General features: G+C 37.3%; 1 long non-coding RNA gene across 1 annotated transcript in view; it reads left to right on the plus strand.

The window, feature by feature from the left end:
• LOC308060099 overlaps window positions 1-15380 on the plus strand; it is an 87697-nt gene that overhangs the window by 50488 nt on the left and 21829 nt on the right. The window contains exon 2 of the long non-coding RNA XR_013926600.1: window positions 1-15380. This exon is cut by the window's right edge and continues 21829 nt beyond it. This is a non-coding gene — a long non-coding RNA (uncharacterized lncRNA).

Raw genomic sequence — 15380 nt, forward strand, 5'->3', positions numbered from 1 at the left:
GAAAAGGAGACGCCACCTGGAAACCAAGTGATTGACGGTGATGAGTTACCTTTATCTTTTTTTGTCTGTAGTTAGTTTTTCTTTGCCTTTTTCCTTCTTTGACATGAGTTTTGCATTGCAAATTGATGTTAAAACAATTGCATCAAGGGTATCACTGCGGATAGGAACCTCTTCTGCCAGATTGACATTCCTTATATTTAAAAAGCATGAGTAGGTTGTGTAATCTCTGGTTTTCTAACAGTGTAGTTTGCACAACAAAGGAGCAGTCCAGGATGTGTTAAATATAAAATGTACGACCAGCTGAAAGGTCCATAAGGAGGTGATCAGGTTGAAAACAGAAGACGTGAGAATGTGTTTTGAGTGCACAAAGTTCCCAGGCCTGCTTTCCCAGCTATTTGAAGTGCATATCAAACAACCCAAAGCAGCAGTGGATTTTGCTGCTCCTGTCAGGTGTTGTCACCTCTCTTCCTGCTAAAAGTGCTCACATGTTGGTGTTTGACATGTTTTGGCATGGATTCTGATGTGCTGAGGGTTTTTCTTTAAATCTGGTGAAGGAATACCACTTAGGCAAAGACTTTCAGAAATAATTTGGGGTGTCACTTTGTTTTTGGAGATCCTCGTTTGGCAAACTGGGTTTGATGTTAGTTTGAGGCAGGGGGGTGGATGTTCAGTTTGGTTTTTTCTTTCATGCGTGCTTTAAGTGTGTAACACACATGTAAAAAAATATGTAATTCAGTAATATTACAGAGCTGCTATTTCTCAAAGTACAGTATTTATTTAGAGCTAAAACACCAGAGACAAACTAAATGGGTGAGCTCTTTAGGGGCACCTTTGCTACCATCTAGTTCCCTAGAGAAGTTGTTCAACAAAACTCTGTATTGCAGCATCTTTCTCAGAGGAGGTTCTCCCTCCTATTCAGGGCAAATCTGGCCCTGAAGTCAGTGGGAAATTTGTCTCAGGGAGAAAATACAAAGTTACGTATCTATATGCAAGGCACCTGAATAATTTTGAAGCCTCAGGTTCTCCCTGACAGCGTGTGCTTTCACGCTCTTTGTATCACATTAATAAGTACATCTGCTAGGGAATAATTTTTTATCATAATTTTTTTTCTGTCACTTTTAGTGTGTGAAATTGCTATTCCTATGTTTTATAAAAGGAAGAGTACTGACAGTATGGCGTGCTTTGTGGATTGCTAATATTCACTGAAACATTCGTATTTTAGGGTAGTTGTTGAAGGGTTCAAAAACCTGGGCTGCTTTACAAAAGAAAACGTGATAGTAATTTAATATCAAGATGTCTGAACATTCTGCACAAATAATTTATTAAAGATGGATCTGAAAATCAAAATCTTGTGTATATTCCTAATTGTTAGAGAAACTATAAACTGATTTTGGCTCTTGCTGCTTAGGCCCGTATCTGGTAAAAAAAAAATAAATATACTGTAAAGCTAAACTTTATGATCAGATTCGAGGTCTGAAATGAATGGCCTTATTTTGGACAGTGATGCAGCTGTAGCAGTAATGTTTCCTTGAAAGAGAGCATCTTAGTTAGTCTCCGTTAATAAGGAGCAATGTGGGGAGAAATAAGCAAGCAAGCAATTAGGGGGAAGGCAGAACAGGGATGGCACAAGAAGCAGCAGTTACAGGACATCACAAGCCTAGTTGGGTGAGCTCTAGGAAAGAGTAGAAAACTGAGAATTTACTGATATTTTCATATTTATGGTAGCTTCATAAAGTGGAGCTTAGGACCAAAGCATCAGCAGCATAGCTTGTAAACCTAAACCCGTAGTCTTGCCTAACTATGGTTTTAGATTAGTCCAGGTTGTTATTGTAGCTCAGGTAAAAGTGAATGTGGTCTTGCACCATGTCTAGGCATTTATCTGAGTGCATTCTCTGCATCTTCTCTTCTTGAGGGCCTTAGGCTTGTTTTTCCTACATTTATATTTTTCAGTAGTTTCATTTATTAATTTGTAGAATAGCTTATCCATATGTCAGGTGACTAACCATTTCGCATAGAAAATAACACAGGTAGAATCTGGTTTTAGCAGTTCACCCAAGGAATGTGTTTCAAAAAGTAATCACTGTTAATCTTATTCTGTATTACTGACTTCTTTAGAATCCAAAACAGCACATGAACTCTTCTGAAGTGAACCTGCTTGAGGTCTTCATTTCACTAAGTTCAATAGCATTTGTGGCTTTGTAAATCCCACCAGTTGGCTATATATTTTTATTTTACACATTTTTTCTACAATTTTTCGGAGAAATCCCAATTTTTCTGGTAGGTCAGGAATGTATCAGGCACTTCATTCTGCACAGAGAGTTTAGAAGATTCTCATGGATGATGGATGTTCTAATTATACAGTATTTTCAGACACGGTCTTGACTGTAGTATAGTTGAAAAAAAATAGTTGCGAACAAAGTTTATTTCTGTTTTTGAGAACATATCAAAATAGTATGCATGCTTAGAGGAGTGATCCCTAAATATCACTCCATAAAATTCTGGCTCCATCCAGCTGGTGTTTTGTGAAAACTGGTGTTGGCAGCTGGAGTGAGACATAAAGATCCCTCACTTTCTTCTAAGCTTTTCCTCAAACATTTGTAAACTAGCTGTTGCAACAATACACATGCAATTATTTCACACTTAGCAAATTCAGCCCAGAACTCTCATTGGTCACCACCTATGAACATAGCAGGGAGTGCGATGTCGGGCTTATTTTCATCTTTGTACAAGGCATTTATTGCATGGTGGTCCATGACTCTACAGGGTAGACTCAGCGCTAGTTCCTTCTGTTTTTTTCTTCTGGACTCTAGGAATTTATCCTTATTTTACATGTCCTAGATGTCAAATCAGAACCCTTTTACAAGGAGTTTTGTCAGGTAACAGCAGCTGAGGAACAAGTGGGTCTTACCTGTTTGTACATAACATTTACCACTTTACATTGAATTGTAATGCAGTGTGCAGGTCTGTGTTTGTCTTTTATCTTTGAACATGCAAATTCAGCACTGAATGTGTTTTATGTGATTTATTAGGCTGATTCTTTGTTTAGTTGCCCTGTCACAGAGGGCCTGCAAAAACAATGGCAATGGCTCCTGAGGAATTTCTTTGACAATGGAACAATTCCGAAGTGGCACAAGCCATTCTCTTTCATCTCTTGAGCGCTCCTAGTCTGTGTGTTTCCAGTGCAAAAGGAACACAGGTCTATTACTTCTGTGATTTAGCTATTCTTTTCTGAAGCAACTTTATTCCATAGCAAATTTCTGCGTTTAGTCAGAAATTTGCAACCTAGACATAGAAGAGGATTAAAAGACCATCCTTCCCTTTCCATTTACACCTCCTAATGGATTTATGTTCAATATAGTAAACTAATGGTATGTTTTTCCAATTGAATTTGGTGACAGAGATCAGCAGGCAGAGTATAGTGGTACCATATAAAGTGGTAAAATTGAGTTTCTAAAGAGATGAAGAAAACTATGTGAGAAATTTAGACATGAATGGAATAATTAATGAATCTGATAAGATACTGAGAGTTCCCTATTCTTCAGAGAATAACAACATGGTGTAGCTGCATTCAATATAAGTATTAATAGCTTGTGTTGATTGGTCCAGGGACATAAAGATGTCACTATAGACAGTTTAGTGTGCAGCTGTGTTTTCAAATGTAAGCTATACACTAGGATGTGTAAGGGTGAAGGATCACATAGAAAATATAAAATGTCTTTATAGAAAACTGCTATGTTTTGGAATAATGCTTTGTGCTAGTTATCCTGTGGAAAATTACTCATGCAAATAAAAGAAATGAAAATGAAAAGTCTAAATTTGTTTCCCTTAGACAAGAGGGAAAGAGCTGCAATAAAACAATAAAGCATTTTCAGAGGGGGTAGTGCAACAAGGGCACATTCATGACATTTCAAGGAAACAAACTGAAAAGTGATGAAAAGAAACACCAACAGAATGCACGGTTGGACTGGGAGCTCCACTATAGTAAGTCGTGGAAGGCAGGGATGGAGTGAGAGTCAAAAAAGAATGTGATGTTTTATAAAGATAACAAAATGAATTGAATTATCTGAACTGATTTTAGTAACTGTAAAAGTTCTGTTCCATGTTATAAGGATTATTTACAATTTTGTATGGATTAGAAAATGGATGAAAAAATTCTGGGAGCATGAACCTTGACTGGGATGCAGCACTGCTATGTATATGCCCAGCTGTTGTTTTTTCTTTTTTCATACTGACCTTCTGGATGCCTTCTTTACTAGACAGAGGTCCAGCTTCAAAAACATGGTTGGATAGCACTTTTTCTCCTGGTGGCTCCCAACATAGGTGTTATGCACTTTCCTGGGAGCTGGGAAGTATAAACTTGAATCTTCTTAGACTGAATAGGGCGATTTAAGGAAGGTTTCCCCACTCTTTTGGTAACTGCTTTAACCTCCTTGTTTTTTTACAGTAGGCAGATAAACACTCCTTTTCTACAGAAACTATTTTTAATCTGCTGAATTATTTAAAATGTATCATTTGCAGCAGGAGTGGGCTTTAGGTTTTGCGGATGACAGCCCTCTCTTGATTCGGATAGCTGAGTGCAGGAGAGGAAGAAAAAAATTAGTTTGTTAAACAATGCATCATACATAATTCCTAATCTTTGATTGTCTCTTAGGGATGAGACAGAAAGGAGCTGTAGTGTATGATGAGTGTCCAGAGCCTTTATCTGAGCTGGTCCATCTTGTGGGCAGGTAGTTACATATGGGTACGTACTTTCCTCAGGGCTTTGGACCACTCTGCTGGTGACTGTAAATGTCAGGATACTGATCTGCTGGACTTTGGGGCTGATCTTTCATTGCAAAGACACATGCTAAGTATATGCTGCAATATAACTGAACGGAGTGTTTTGATGTTTGTATACAGTCACACTAAACCCACAAATGAAACCAAAGTCATAAACCAATTGTTTCCTGTTAATCTAAATCAAAATAAGGTAAAGTCCTTGATATGGGATCTGATCCAACTTTCAGTGTGGTTATAAGCATTTTTTCATTTTATTTAGAGATATTATCAGGACCTAAGTGTCCAGGGAAAAGAAAAACTTAACATTAACATTTTCCAAATTAAAAAGAAAATAAAATCCTGATTTTAACATTTTTCAATCTGATGGAAACACAAAAGTGATTATATAGATGAACAAGTTCAATAGACGCTTGCTTCCTAGACTTCCCGGATCACAGACAAGGCAACAGCAAAAAGAAAATGAATTCTTAATAAATTTTCCTAGAGGGTATGTTTATTTTTTGAAGTTAGTTTTAAGCTATGAGAATTGTAACTCCTAGCTACAAAATACCTCCAATCAAACACTTAGGCTTACAACAATGATGTCTTTCATATCATAATCACCTTCCTCCCCAAGCTGATAATTTTCTCGTATAACAATATTCCTTAATGGCCAGGGTTGTCCTTTAAGCACAAATGCAGGCTGGAGACTGAAAACAAAAAGAACCAAATAGCAGATTTATCAAAGGGCAATGTGGATAAAATGAAAGCTCCGTTTGGGAGTTTGCACGTTTCTACAGCCTCAGGGCTGCAGTATACATTTCTGTCAACACTGTTTATGTGAAAAATAGCATTGACCATAGTGCAATTGGTACAACAATATAGCACTCACACGGTTGTGTATAGTAACACATAATCTTAGGACCGTATTCCTATGTTGAAATGAAATGCAAAAGTTAAAATATTTTACGTGGACAATCCTGTTGCACATTATATGTCAAATTCTTTCGTATAGACTTGTGTGTCTATCTGTGCTCACCCAAGATTAGACATAAGTTATCAGCCTCTGCAATTTGTCTGGCAACGAGCACGTTGTACGTTTGTCAAGAGCAGTGTGGGCGAGCTTGTGTTCAAGGTTTGTAGTCAGATTTCAGAGTTTCTAATTGTTCACCAGCTCAGCAGGAAATCAAGTGGGGAAAAGAGCCTGTGCCAAAACTTTACTCTTTGGTACAGAATATCCAGTAATTAATGCTTTCTTTTTTGATGAACTTATTGTTCCAAGATGGGAAATGTGGAGCAGGGGGTGTACTTTTTTTATTGAATTGTATCTGACCAATGGTCCTCATTCTTCCTCACCTCCCCCATAAAAACCCCAAGTCAGCTATTTTTCAATTTTCTGTCTGTATTCCAGTTTTCATCCATTTCCATGCTTTCTTTCTGGTTTGGTGTTTTTTTGGGGGTTTGTTTTTTTGTTTGTTTTGTTTTTTTGTTTTTTTTATACATTGGTACTTTAGATCATTAAGCAGGTAGCAAGGCAAAAAAACCCTGAGAAATCTCAATGATATAAAATGATGTAAAACAGCACATAAAAAGAATGTTGACAATCAGAAAATCGTCTCTTTTCAGAAGAAGGAAGAACAAGAGTTATTCAGCATTTTTTTTTCATAAGCTGCAGCTGATTCCTAAAAGGAACTAGTTCTTTTACAAACAAAAAGACATCGAGCTTGCAAATGTTGGTGTAAACAGCGCATCGTAACTGGTGCTCAGCTCTCACTCTTCTCATTTATTTTTAATAATTACTTCATAATGCGGATTATGAGGTGTATTTTACCACCCCAGTCATATGATTCCCAGTCTTCCCTTCTTCAAATATTCTCTCAACACCAAAAGAAGTGCTGGTGGACTGTATGGTCTTTATCATTCAGAGGATATTCCTTAGTCTGCCTTATGTTCCTTATAAAACATTTAATCTGTTTTACACTTCATTCTCCACTCTTTCATTAATCTTTATAAAAGTGGGCTCTGCCCCAAATAGTTTTCCCAGTGTTCCAGGAAAAAAAATATATAGTTTTTTTTCTGGGGTTGCCTTTTTCTCCCCTAAGAGAAAAAATATCACATTTCTACAGATTTGTATTTCTAGGGGATTTTTTTGAAAAGCACAGAAATGTTTGTCTCACAGTCTCCTTTTGCTAAAATGTATACACTGTCGATACTGAAGCACTCTGGAGATGTGAGAATATATATATGTAGTTACACATTTTGACAATTACATGAATATTATTGAGTACCCATCTAATTCAATAACAACAAGGGGTGTTGTATGTGCTGCTCTGGTTTTTTATGTGGTATTACCCGCATATACCTATGTACCATTACCTACATACTGCTAATTTGGCCCCAATCCTGTTCCACCAATTTCAGTCATGACTTGGCCAGGTATTGAGAGAATAGGAAGACAGTTAAGAACGTTTGTCAAATAGATTTTCATTTCATCTATAGGAAGCACATGCCAATACAGCATTGTCCATGCATTATTCATGTTATCTGAAAGTGGCAGGTTCATTATAGTTGCAATATATTGCAAATGCTAGAAATGTGTTTTTAATATACAACAATCATATAGTACGTTAAAAATACATATTTCTTCCACATGCATATTTGAATGGACACTGTACATCATGATTCATCACTGTCCACATTCCAGTGTCACATGTGCCTGATTTGGCTGTTTCCTATAGCTATACTATGCTGAAAACTGACTGAGGTACACATATATATCTAGTTTGATGTCACACTGGCTTTAACACAGGTGTGTACCTATGGACATGTATCTGTTTCTACTTAGCAGTCTGTTGAGCAGCGTACCTTAAAAACATTCTGCATGTATGTATTTTGTCTGTATGCATACAGCCTGATTTTCCAGCGTTCCTTTTGGAATCTGGTCCTTAGTATTTTTTGCTTAAAGCATATACAAATGTTCCCTTGCTCTGTAAAATGGAGGAAGAAGCTGAAAAGGCACAATAGGTCAGTTTACCCTAAGCCTTTCAAGAGTTTCACTGAGAGAACTGTTGTCCATTTGTAGTAAATAATATAGGCAAATGTTGCCTTTTTTCAGTGTGTGGTCTATTTAAGTGCAAGACTTGGATTTTTATAAATTTGTTCCTTGTTTTGAAATTGCTGAGAGAACATTTCAAGCAAAAGCTTTTGGCTGGTAAGTTGTTTGCAAACAATTTATTTAAATTGTCTTTCACTGTTCATTGTGTGTGAATTGGTGTTAATTCCTGCCCACATGTATAAAGCTTCCATAAACTTTGGGAGGGAAATCAATGGCATTTCCCAGGGGCATGCAAGCATTTTCTGGGCTGAACTCGCACACAGTTATGATTTTGATAATTTCACAGAACCTGTGTGTAGCTAGGGTGTTCTGGTTGACTTCATGGAGTTATGAGAGTTCTTAATTTTTTAAAAATCTTTCAAACGTGTTTCTGATGCTGCTGATCGGGGCTTCACTACATTCCTTGCAGACCAAGGATACCTTGTGGAAGTTAGTTGTTGAGACGGCAATAGTTTGTGACAATGGGCTGAGAAAGCCAAGGTTTTTTTCTTCCTATCTGCAGGCAGGAGGTTTGAAGTAGTGGAAAAATAATAAAGGCAGAACAAAGAAGCCAGATGTTGTAAGAAGGACTAGAGGAGATTCAAAAAATACTTTCAGCAGGAGGAAAGTACAGGCATGCTTATATGATGGGAGGTGGTTTTGTTGACCAAGGTCAAAGACAGTGAGCTAAGCTAGGCTGAATCAACTCTCTGAGAACAAATCCTAAAGTATTTAAGACAGTTTCACATCCTCTAGGGACTTTCTCATAACTACTGCAGCATAGTAAGTAAAGACAAATGGTGTTTGAATCCTGTGTGAAGCCAGTTTGTATGTCTGGCTGGTTATGCATGCAGTGCCCTCAGAACAACTAAATGGCTCAGAGGAAAATAATTCAGATACTTCCAGAGGCATAAGGTTTTGGAAGAAATTTCACTAAAATTATGAGGTTATCTCAAGGGCTTTCCTCGGATGAGATCTCAGAAGAGAATCTGTGCCACAGAAATGTTTGATTTTTAATAAGGGCTAGAGTTTTATCTTTAGCTTTGCCATGCAGCTTAATAGCACAAATAGAGTTCTAGATTACACCTTCATCTTTCCTAATTTGAATCACTTTTGGTGGAGAACATTACTTTGAATGTGTATTGTATCCACAGGAGTTAGAGAAAGGCTGCAAAATGGAAGCCTGTCAAAGCCTAGGTACTCTTGCAGCCTTGTTTCTTTAATGCCTTTTTGTTTCTTTAAGGAATTCAAGTATCAGCTTCATTTTAATTGTTTCTGTTCATATATGCAATATGTTCATACTGAGCTATTTGTATTACAACTAAGAAGTCATAAGTCTGTGAGCCTATGGGCTCCACATTAATCAAGATAGGAGAAAGTCAGGTTGTGCTTTTCCCAGTGGTACTGAACTTCCTTTAGCTTTCTGTACTTTTCTTTACCTAATCAATTTTTGATTAATACCTAATCAAATTATTTATCCATCTTCTCTGCAGGCAGCGTCTAGTCAGCCTCCCTTATTGCGTGTCTTTTATGGGTCTTCTCGTAGGCTAACGAAAGTATATGATCCATTTTTGACCTACATTAGTCTTTTTGGGAGCTGTATGCAACCTGGTGATCTGTCTAACATAATGCAAGTGTAGCATTGTCAATTCTACGTTACATTTTATAGAAAAATGCTTACATTCAGAACATAGCAAGAGATCAGTACAGTATAACCTAAGATTTTCTACCTCCAGGCCAAGGTGACAACAGGGCTAGAACTGCGGAAGAGACTTTTTTAAACTGCTGTCTGCTCATGCAAGTTTAAACCATTTTATCACTGAACAGAGTATAAATTTTAGATAATTCTTTAGGGATGACAATGTAGTTTTGAAATTTCAAGCAGATAAAATCTACTTTAGGCTCTGCAGATCTTGAAAGACATTTTACTTTGATACATTAAACTAGTCCTATCAGAGTAATCCATGTCTACCAGCCAAACCTTTTCATCAAGTCGCTAAAATTTGCTTGTATAATTAACTTGCAACTGAGTAAATTGTTTTTCTAGAAATTTCCAAAGTAGGATAGCTTCAGAAACTTCTGTGATTAACCCAGTAAAAATTTTCAAATTAACAGCTGTGAGAATGCTTAATGAAGACTAAAAGACCAATATAATGGCACATCTTTACTATCTCTGAGGTATTATCACCACTGTATTTAACAAACACACGAGTCTGGGCTAAATCATTCCCTAATAAAGTTTTAGTATCCATGGAATTTCTGTGGATTTGTACAAGTTGTAATGTGAAAACAGTTTTTCCAGCTGAAATTAATGTATGGGGCTGTGGGAATTAATATATTGAACTGTGTGAATGCTCTGCTTTTCACATGTGAGTAGATTTAGAACACAAGCTCGAGATTTCAATGCAAAAACTGTTCCTTAATCATACATGCACAATGAAGGTATTCAGCAAAATTGATTTTGAAAACATAGGGTTATTATCTTGTTTTCTTTCTCTGGTGAGCTAGAAAGTGAACTATGAAAATAGAGAACTAAGTCTGTGATACACAAGGATTTTCTGTGTTTAGAAATTACTGTGGTGCCAGTGAGAGAGTCCTAGAAGCCTTCTCTGTAGTGTTTAGCTTTTACCAAGCAGCACCTCTTCCAAGCTTCCTCCAGAAACCTGAGCTGTGAGAGGCATACAAATCATTTCGGCTCCAGCCCGTTTCAAATGCTCATCTTCTGACTATGGAGTTCCACTAACAGCAAAGTTGAAAAAAATACCTGTAAAACTCGCAAGTGAAGGATAGGGACATCATATTCTTAAAACCACAGAAGCATGAAACATTTACACAGTTAATAGGAACAGCAGCAATTTGTATTAACATGAATAAAATATGCAAGGAATTGAATAGTTTTGCTTTATGATAAAGAATAAAGGCAACAACAACACGTGAGCTCATCGTTTACCAGCGTAGTAGTCTGAGGTGTATCTCTGAACTGTTTGCCCCGTATGTTAGTTGGGTCTAGCATCCTGCACCTGGCTATGCAGCTGTAAGAATGTGTATTAGTTAGTTTGATAATTTGTATATGGAATATGGTCTGATCTTGAATGCAGTATGAATTTGCTCTCAGCCCATGTCATGCAAGGTCTTTGAGCCCACCAAGCTATGCCACAAGGAAGTTAAACTTTAGGTAACTATTACTCTGAGTGACAAGGTAGTGTTGTTCTGAACCGAAGTGGCTACACTGAGCTCTAGCCAATTCCTAAGCCATTCAGTCACTAATATCATTAATGACAGAAGCTTTGAAATTATTGCTCATTTTTTGGAAGTTAATGGGAGATGGAGTTGTCAACATGTGACTGTAGATGATGATGAGTGTTAGAGGGCTTCTGTTCTGTTAACTCCACAGTGCCTGTGGTTAACAAAATGACTATTATAAACCTGTGGACTAACGTCCCAGCAGTAAAAAATCACATTTACCTTTCCTGTTGGGCTAATGACAGGTATACCGGTTTGTACTTATTAAAGAATCCACTACTGGAATGTGTGTAGTGTTAACAAGCATATTTTAATATATATTTATTAACCAGTAATATAAGACATACTGCCAGTAAAACTGTTACCATGTTTTACTGAGGATAACATGACCCTATGTAGGAAAGAGGGAGTTATTCCATGATTTTTTTATTGTTTTGTTTCTATTAAAACTGCTGTATGTTGAATACAGAAAATTTCTTTCTTTCTTTCCCATGCCCAGGAATTAAGATCGTAAGAAAATCGACTGCTTGGGGCTCGGAATAACTAAATGTAGTTTCCTATCTTTCTTTATTATTCTTGTAACAATGAAATTATGGGGAAATTGCATTCCTCAGTCTTTTCTTAATTGCAAAGGAATAATAATTTGGGTGAAATGCTCTTTAAAGAGTGTGGGTCCAGTTTTTTAAATACTTTTATGTGAAATATTGGTCTTTTGGTTTGGGATCTGTAGCTGATAAGTTCTATATTAAACTAGTGGCTTGAACTGATACTTGCCTAGAAAACTGTGGATAGAAACTGACTTAAATCTAGTCAGTGCCCTCAGCTAGCACAGAACCCCGTATAAGTTCAGATACAGTCTCTGTATTTTTGTGTATATTCACTTTTCAATCGTGTTTGATATGTGATAAAAGAGAGGAATGAGAGAAGATGGAAACAAACCATCGCTTCTCTAGTTCTCAGGGCTCATGAGTCTTAGGTGAAAGTGAAAAGGAAAAGATTCACAATAGAGAATGTGATTAAAAGGTCTGGTTTAGATTGCTGTATAAGCAGGAAATGATGAATGTTGGCAGAGTCTCAGCTGTGGAACAAAGCAGTGAAGAAAGCTGATGCTGGTGCTTTGGATAGACAGGAGAAAAAGAGGACCCAGAAAAAAGGAAACTGCAGACATAATTCATTTTGGCAGAGCCTGAGAAATTGGTTATCATTACCACCACTGTATGAACAGTTACTTATTATCCATTCTGCAGAAAAACAAGAGAGGGTTAATTCTCTAACCAATAGACTGAAAATAAAACCAGTGACTTGGGCATTGAGTATTAGCATAAAGTATAGCTAGATTGCTTGTCCTCTGTCTGAAGAAACATAATTTTAAGGGGAAAATCACATACTTGTTATTGGAAGTAAAAGGCTCAGCACGCCCATTGGGGTTACGGTAGACAAGTTTAGCAGTTGATAAGCCTAATTCAAGTTAATAATCATCCTTACCACTGAAGGGACAGTCAGAATGAAATATATGCTTTCTAATTTATTAATGGCTAATTAATTTCTCATGTTTTCTCTGCTTTTAAGAAAAAATGTGGGTATGCAGATTATTCTTTGGATTATTTTGTAGGGTGTTGCTATAGAGTAAGGAAATTCTAGGCTTTCTCAAAGGATGGCCAGTGACTCCCCATAACCTCAAGCCAGCTCTAGTGCTTGCTGAAACCTGCAAACAGTGGGAGATGGCAGTTATAGTAGCCTAAGAATATTTATTTCCCGTTCTCATATTATCACATGTGAAGATTCAAACTTTTTATATTCAAAATCAGCTGATGAGCAATGTTGTGAAACGGTTGTTAAAGCAGCAAGCTCCTTGCCTAAAGACCCGATGCAAAGTGAGGCACACTTGAAATGTACCTGAAAATACATCTGTAGAATATTCATTCTTCATCTTGATGACATTTGCTACTGATAAAAGCTCAACTTCCACAAACTGTACTTATTTCATCATTTGTTTCTGAATGGTATCTTGTCTGAAGTGCTTCTTTTAACCTATACTGGATGAAGGTGGCTTGATTTTATTGGTCATTTCACACCCCTTCTGTGAAAATGCAACAATTTGAGTGCTTGTTTGACATATTTGTACTAAAATATCCTTGATTTATATAAAAGAGAGTATTTCCAGTGAAATATCTTCTGTCCAGGAGCTATGATTTCCTTCCTGCTTGCCAGGGATGACATTTGTTGACATCTATGCTTTGTGGAAACCTCAATCTTTCATCCTTCTATGAAATATGAGGATGTATGGTTCTCCTGCATTATGCAGGAGTGCTGGCCTAGGATAAATCTCTGAAATGTATGGAACCTCCTTCTGTATTTTCTTGATGAACTGTATTTGTAGCTTTAGATTAGCACTGTATTAAATAGTTCCTGCAGTCCTGAAAACTGCAATTAAGAGTCAGCAAGGTTTAAAATGATAAATACAACAAAAATTGGTATTCTTACTGAATGGATGTTGGAGTTTTCCTAGGAAGTATTAAACATGGTATGTGTGTGCACTGGAAATGAAATTTAAAATGTGTGTTGGAAATTTTAAAGCAAAGGAATTGGGATTTTTGATGCGTGTGAGATGAGAGCTGAATGAACCTTGGGGAGAGTCTTTCATCAGCACTTTCATTAGCAGTCCCTCAAATGTTAAATACTCACCCATTACCTTAGATGCAAGCGCTCTGTAGATCTGTAAAACAGACCTGAACAAATTTGTAACAAGCTTTCTGCTTTCCTGTGAGGCAGTAGAAAGAAAATGTATGGAGACAGTAAGAGAAGTTGCGTGAATGTTTGGGGGAACCAGAGTCCAAAGGAGCTTGGGCTTTCTGAGTGCGTCTAAAACGTGCTTGGTGTGCGGTCAGCTAACACTGCTGGTGCCTACCCCCAGAGCCAGACCATCCTCTGTAATCCTATGACTGCCTTCCAACCTTGGTGGTGCTTGTAAAAGTATTTTGGCCAAATCACCTTTTTGCTAGAAAACGTGTGCCTTTCAAAAATGCAGAGGACAAACACCTAAAACTTTCCACCTAAAGGACATGAATTTGTAGTTTATCCAGTTAAACCTCAGATTTCATAGCAAGCTGATGTCTCGCTATACTGCCTGGAGCAGTCTTTGGTTCTGTCAGCATCACAAATGAACAAAATATTTTCAGCAATAGAATTATCAAATTTTATTTCCTCCTTTTTTTACTTTATGAAGACTTTCATGCTGAAAACTGAGAAACTTTCTGCTTGTGTATTAGCCTTTTCTCCCATCCGTGCACTGGCCGGTATGACCCCCCTAAAGGGAAAAGCTACCTCTGCCTAGTTGAAAGCTCTCTTTGGGGCTAACTCCCAGCCTTCATATCGCTCTCCACCACCAAAAGTTCACACACAACAGGAATGTTTCCTGTAGTCACAACATGACTCTGGCAAGATTTAATGAGGCATTTAACTTTTTTCTTCTCCTGAATCGTTTCTGCCTGTTTCTGTACAGTAACTGTGATTTGCTAAAACTAAGGGAGGTTATAACCCTTGGCAAGTGTTCTCCTCTCATTATTTGAAGTTTTTGGATTGGTGTCATTTTAATAGGAGTTTTAGAGGGCCCAGCCTTGAACATGGTGATGCTTTGGAGCAATTGACCACTGTTGTCTTAATGGTGTTGCCTTGAGGTCTGTTACAACAGAATCCAACCAGCTGTTTAAAAAAAAAAAAAAAAGTTCTTAAATTCAAATGAAATCATGCCAGCTCTTTACAAGTCTTCAAGGGTTTTATGGCTTTATGTGGAACCCTTAAAGTGTGTCTTTGAGAAGCAGCTGCATTTGCCACACTTAAAAATCATTCCTATAATTTCCCTACTCAGGCCAAGCTAAAATAAAACACCTCTGTTGCTCTTTCTGAAACTTTCCACTCTGGATAAGGCCAATAAGTATTTTTGGAAATGTTTCTTAGAAAGGTTGGTATAATTAGGCTTGCTTTCTTTCCCCCCCCCTCTGTTTATTTGTTTGGCAGAAGACCATTTTTCTACATTGATCTGAAAGGGCAATATTCCATCTGGCCTCAGACTTGGCATTCACCCCTTTCATCAGTCTGGTCTTGAGAAACTGTCTTGTACTGAATGTGAAAAATGAGCCTAATTCATCTCTCCGCTTATAAATAGCTACTTTCCAAGTACTGAGTTGTAGTGCATGTACTTATATAGCAGGTACTTGCTTGAGAAACAGATTTATTGCCAGTTCCTCTTTTCCAAACTCTTGTTGTTGGTCTTGTTTGCTGGTTA

Source organism: Falco punctatus (genome assembly GCF_963210335.1).
Source record: "Falco punctatus genome assembly, chromosome: 1".
In the NCBI taxonomy this organism is placed as follows: domain Eukaryota; kingdom Metazoa; phylum Chordata; class Aves; order Falconiformes; family Falconidae; genus Falco; species Falco punctatus.